Source organism: Hyla sarda, unplaced genomic scaffold, assembly GCF_029499605.1.
Source record: "Hyla sarda isolate aHylSar1 unplaced genomic scaffold, aHylSar1.hap1 scaffold_146, whole genome shotgun sequence".
Lineage (NCBI taxonomy): Eukaryota > Metazoa > Chordata > Amphibia > Anura > Hylidae > Hyla > Hyla sarda.
In genome coordinates, this window is record NW_026608090.1 from 421214 (window position 1) to 428694 (window position 7481).

Genomic DNA, 7481 nt, shown 5'->3' on the forward strand with positions numbered 1-7481 from the left:
CAACCCCCATACATATGTACAACCCCCATACATATATACAACTCCTATACATATATACAACCCCCATACATATATACAACACTTATATATATATACAACTCCTATACATATATACAACCCCTATACATATATACAACCCCCATACATATATACAACCCCTATACATATATACAACTCCTACACATATATACAACCCCCTATACATATATACAACCCCTATACATATATACAACCCCTATACATATATACAACTCCTATACATATATACAACTCCTATACATATATATAATCCCCTATACGTATATACAACCCCATACAAATATACAACCCCCATACATATATACAACCCCTATACATATATACAACTCCTATACATATACAACCCCCTATACATATATACAACCCCTATACATATATACAACTCCTATACATATATACAACCCTTATACATATACACAACCCCTATACATATATACAACCCCCATACATATATACAACCCCCATACATATATACAACCCCTATACATATATACAACTCCTATACATATATACAACCCCCATACATATATACAACCCCCATACATATATACAACCCCCATACATATATACAACTCCTATACATATATACAACTCCTATACAATATATACAACTCCTATACATATATACAACTCCCATACATATATACAACCCCTATACATATATACAACCCCTATACATATATACAACTCCTATACATATATACAACTCATACATATATACAACCCCTATACATATATACAAGCCCTATACATATATACAACCCCCATACATATATACAACCCCTATACATATATACAAGCCATATACATATATACAACCCCTATACATATATACAACCCCCATACATATATACAACCCCTATACATATATACAAGCCCTATACATATATACAACCCCTATACATATATACAACCCCCTATACATATATACAACCCCTATACATATATACAACACCCATACATATATACAACCCATATACACCCAGTGTTCCACTCACTCCCCAAGGTACATAAAGGTGTATTTCCACCTCCCCTTCGGCCAATAGTTGCTGGCATTGGGTCGCTGGGTGAACGCCTTGGAGAATGGGTGGATCACCATCTCCAACCCCTGACTAAAATCACCCCCACATTCACACAAGACACTAAGCATGTGATCAATATCTTAGAAAGAATCGTGTGGGATGAGCAGTTGTCATGGGCAACGTGTGATGTTATAGGCTTATATCCATGTATTCCCTGGTCTAAAGGCCTCGAGGCCCTGTCCATTCATATGGAAAAGTTCAGCACATACTCCCCTGGTCTGCGGGAATTCATCACCATCGCCACGGAGTTTTTGCTCAAACACAATTACTTCGTGTTTGATGGTGGTTTTTACCTGCAGACCAGGGGAGCATCAATGGGTGCCAAATATTCCCCGTCCTTTGCAAATATCTACATGTTTCACTGGGAGCAACTTTTTATTTTCAGTGACAAAAACCCATATCATGATAACATACACTGGATCAGTCGCTACATAGACGATTTATTGATAATTTGGAGGGGTACAGAGACACTATTTTCGGAATTTGTCAAATATATTGGAAATAACAACCTAAATTTGGGGTTCACCTCACATTTCGATAAAAATACAATTAATTTCTTGGACATTTCGTTGATTAGTGGGAGTGATGGCATAGAAATTCGCCCCTATAGAAAAGATACAGCCTCTAACTCCATTCTGTTAGCCTCTTCCTGCCATCCACGACATGTCCTGGATAATATTCCCTATGGCGAATTATGTAGAATAAAACGTAATTGCTCTAGTGAGATACAATTTAAAATTGCAGCAGAGGAACTACATACTAGATTGGAACAGAGGGGTTATAGTGAAAAAATAATAAAAAAAAAGCAGAAATAAGAATAGAAGGACGGGGACGTGAGGAACTAGTATCCTATTCCAGCAGGCATCAGAATAGAAGGGACTCACATAAGGTAGGAGATATATCGGCCAAAAATACAAATGAAAATGTAAATTCGAGTAAAGATAGACCACCATTTTTCGTGACCTCATACAGTACTCAATTTGGACAGATTAAGAAAATAATAAATAGATATATTCCGGTATTAGAAACAGACCCAATATTAAGAGACTTATTATCAGAAGGTATTTCTATTGTGTCCAGGAGAGGCCCCACTATTGGAACCAGAGTCTCACCCAGTCTATTTATTAGTCAAAAGGAAAGTGTAAAGGACCGGGACTGGTTGAGGAATATAGGTAATCGCAAATGTGGTCATACCAGATGTATCACATGTACACATATGGTGAACACAAATACTGTAACGTCTTGTACAACAAATAGGACATACAATATACACCAATATATCAATTGTAATACTAAATCCATTATATATGTAGCAACATGTATCACGTGTAATTTGCAATATGTAGGATGTTCGGGGAATTCATTAAAAGTGAGGTTTAGGAAACATATTACGGATGCTAAAAGTAGTTTGACAAACATGTCCATGCTGTCACGTCACTTTAGAGAGTCCCATTCAGGAGACACTACCCATTTACGAGTATTGGGAGTAGAAAAAGTCACCTTAGGACCTAGGGGAGGCGATCTCAGAAAGAAATTATACAATAGAGAGGCACATTGGATGTTCCTCTTGGGAACAAGATTCCCGCAAGGGTTAAATAAAAGATTGGATTTAATGTTAACGTGTGCATAAATGGAATAAGTAAATATAGTGGATGTATACAATTTATTATTAATCACGTAAGTTTAGTCCCCGGTTTAATATGTATTCTTCGTTTCCTGTGCACATATAATAAATTTTGAATTGTGGTAAATTATAGGGGGATGTTCACACGGCGTGATGCATATCATGCGGTTATCGATTTATATATATAAATATCTCGGATTTTGATGTTTACATATAGTTCAAAGTGCTTATTTCGGTAAATATGTACCTCTAAACCAATATGAATATCGGTACATATGATAAATTTTGAATTGTCGCAAATTATAGGGGGTTGTTCACATGGTGTGATGTACACCATGCGGTTATCGATTTATATATAAAAATATCTCGGATTTTTTGATGTGTAGATCAAGTTTAAATTGCTTATTGCGGTTAAATATGCACCCCTGAATCAATATGTATATTGGTAGTATTGGTAGATCAGTCTTTGGACCATTTAAGTTTGAAATTTTACTTAAAATGTGAAAGCCGCATTGATTGCATCCTGGTGTGAACTCTCTCCGAACGATCAAATGTGATCATGATTCCCAATGCCATGTTTTGTAACCAACTGTTTTTAATTAAGATCCATGTGGTCATGTGACCAAACTCATGTGTATTTTAACCTGCATTATTGAGTGTATGTCCATCTACGATTAAGCACCTGAGGGTGCGAAACGCGTCAGATTGTGTCCTGCCTAAGCGTGTGAATAAAGCCATTGACAAGTTTTACCTGCATTTTCTCGAGTGCCGGACGTTTTCTTTTCTGGGAGAGTTCTACTAAGCCGGGAGCGGTACCGGTGTCCGCAGCACGAGATAGTGCAGCAAACGCGAGAGTGGTGAGCAGCCTGACCCTATCTGCATCATACAAATATATATATATATATATACAAGCCCTATACATATATACAAGCCCTATACATATATACAACCCCCATACATATATACAACCCCTATACATATATACAAGCCCTATACATATATACAACCCCTATACATATATACAACCCCCATATATATATGCAACACCTATACATATATACAAGCCCTATACATATATACAAGTCCTATACATATATACAACCCCCTATACATATATACAACCCCTATACATATATACAACTCCTATACATATATACAACCCTTATACATATATACAACCCATATACATATATACAACTCCCTATACATATATACAACTCCTATACATATATACAACCCCCTATACATATATACAACTCCTATACATATATACAACTCCTATACATATATACAACTCCTATACATATATACAACTCCTATACATATATATAATCCCCTATACATATATACAACCCTTATACATATATACAACCCCTATACATATAAACAACCCCCATACATATATACAACCCCTATGCATATATACAAGCCCTATACATATATACAACTCCTATACATATATACAACTCCTATACATATATACAAGCCCTATACATATATACAAGCCCTATACATATATACAACCCCCATACATATATACAACCCCCATACATATATACAAGCCCTATACATATATACAACCCCCTATGCATATATACAACCCCTATACATATATACAACCCCTATACATATATACAACTCCTATACATATATACAACCCCCTATACATATATACAACCCCTATACATATATACAACTCCTATACATATATACAACCCTTATACATATATACAACCCATATACATATATACAACTCCCATACATATATACAACCCCTATACATATATGCAACCCCTATACATATATACACAACCCCTATACATATATACAACCCCTATACATATATACAACTCCCTATATATATACAACTACTATACATATATACAACTCCTATACATATATACAACCCCTATACATATATACAACCCCCTATATATATATACAACTCCTATACATATATACAACTCCTATACATATATACAACCCCTATACATATATACAACTCCTATACATATATACAACCCCTATACATATATACAACCCCCATACATATATACGACTCCTATACATATATACAACTCCTATACATATATACAACCCCCATACACATATACAACTCCTATACATCTATACAACCCCTATACATATATACAACCCCCATACATATATACAACTCCTATACATATATACAACTCCTATACATATATAGAACCCCTATACATATATACAACTCCTATACATATATACAACCCCTATACATTATACAACTCCTATACATATATACAACTCCCATACATATATACAACCCCTATACATATATACAACCCTTATACATATATACAACCCATATACATATATACAACTCCCATACATATATACAACTCCTATTCATATATACAACCCCCATACATATATACAACTCCTATACATATATACAACTCCTATACATATATACAACCCCCATACACATATACAACTCCTATACATCTATACAACCCCTATACATATATACAACCCCCATACATATATACAACTCCTATACATATATACAACTCCTATACATATATACAACCCCTATACATATATACAACTCCTATACATATATACAACCCCTATACATATATACAACCCCCATACATATATACAACTCCTATACATATATACAACTCCTATACATATATACAACCCCCATACACATATACAACCCCTATACATATATACAACCCCCATACATATATTCAGCCCCCATACATATATACAACTCCTATACATATATACAACTCCTATACATATATACAACCCCCATACATATATACAACTCCTATACATATATACAACCCCTATACATATATACAACTCCTATACATATATACAACTCCTATACATATATACAACCCCTATACATATATACAACCCTTATACATATATACAACCCCTATACATATATACAACTCCTATACATATATACAACTCCTATACATATATAATCCCCTATACATATATACAACCCCCATACATATATACAACTCCTATACATATATACAACCCCCTATACATATATACAACCCCCATACATATATACAACTCCTATACATATATACAACCCCTATACATATATACAACCCCTATACATATACACAACTCCTATACATATATAATCCCCTATACATATATACAACCCCCATACATATATACAACTCCTATACATATATACAACCCCCTATACATATATACAATCCCCATACATATATACAACTCCTATACATATATACAACCCCTATACATATATACGCCCCCTATACATATATACAACCCCCTATACATATATACAACCCCCATACATATATACAACTCCTATACATATATACAACCCCTATACATATATACAACACTGATATATATATATATATATACAACTCCTATACATATATACAACCCCTATACATATATACACCCCCTATACATATATACAACCCCTATACATATATACAACTCCTATACATATATACAACTCCTATACATATATACAACCCCCATACATATATACAACCCCCATACATATATACAACTCCTATACATATATACAACTCCTATACATATATACAACCCCCATACATATATACAACACTTATATATATATACAACTCCTATACATATATACAACTCCTATACATATACAACCCCCATACATATATACAACCCCTATACATATATACAACCCCTATACATATATACAACTCCTATACATATACAACCCCCATACATATATACAACCCCTATACATATATACAACCCCTATACATATATACAACCCCTATACATATATACAACCCCCATACATATATACAACCCCTATACATATATACAACCCCCTATATATATATATATATATACATATACAACCCCCTATATATATATATATATATATATATATATATATATATATATATATATACAACCCCTATACATATATACAACCCCCATACACATATACAACTCCTATACATATATACAACCCCCATACATATATACAACCCCCATACATATATACAACTCCTATACATATATACAACTCCTATACATATATACAACCCCCATACATATATACAACCCCCATACATATATACAACTCCTATACATATATACAACCCCCATACATATATACAACACTTATATATATATACAACTCCTATACATATATACAACCCGTATACATATATACAACCCCCATACATATATACAACTCCTATACATATATACAACCCCCTATACATATATACAACCCCTATACATATATACACCCCCTATACATATATACAACCCCTATACATATATACAACTCCTATACATATATACAACCCCTATACATATATACAACACTTATATATATATATATATATACAACTCCTATACATATATACAACCCCTATACATATATACACCCCCTATACATATATACAACCCCTATACATATATACAACTCCTATACATATATACAACCCCCATACATATATACAACCCCCATACATATATACAACTCCTATACATATATACAATCCCCATACATATATACAACACTTATATATATATACAACTCCTATACATATATACAACCCCTATACATATATACAACCCCCATACATATATACAGCCCCCTATACATATATAAAACTCCTACACATATATACAACCCCCTATACATATATACAACCCCTATACATATATACAACCCCTAT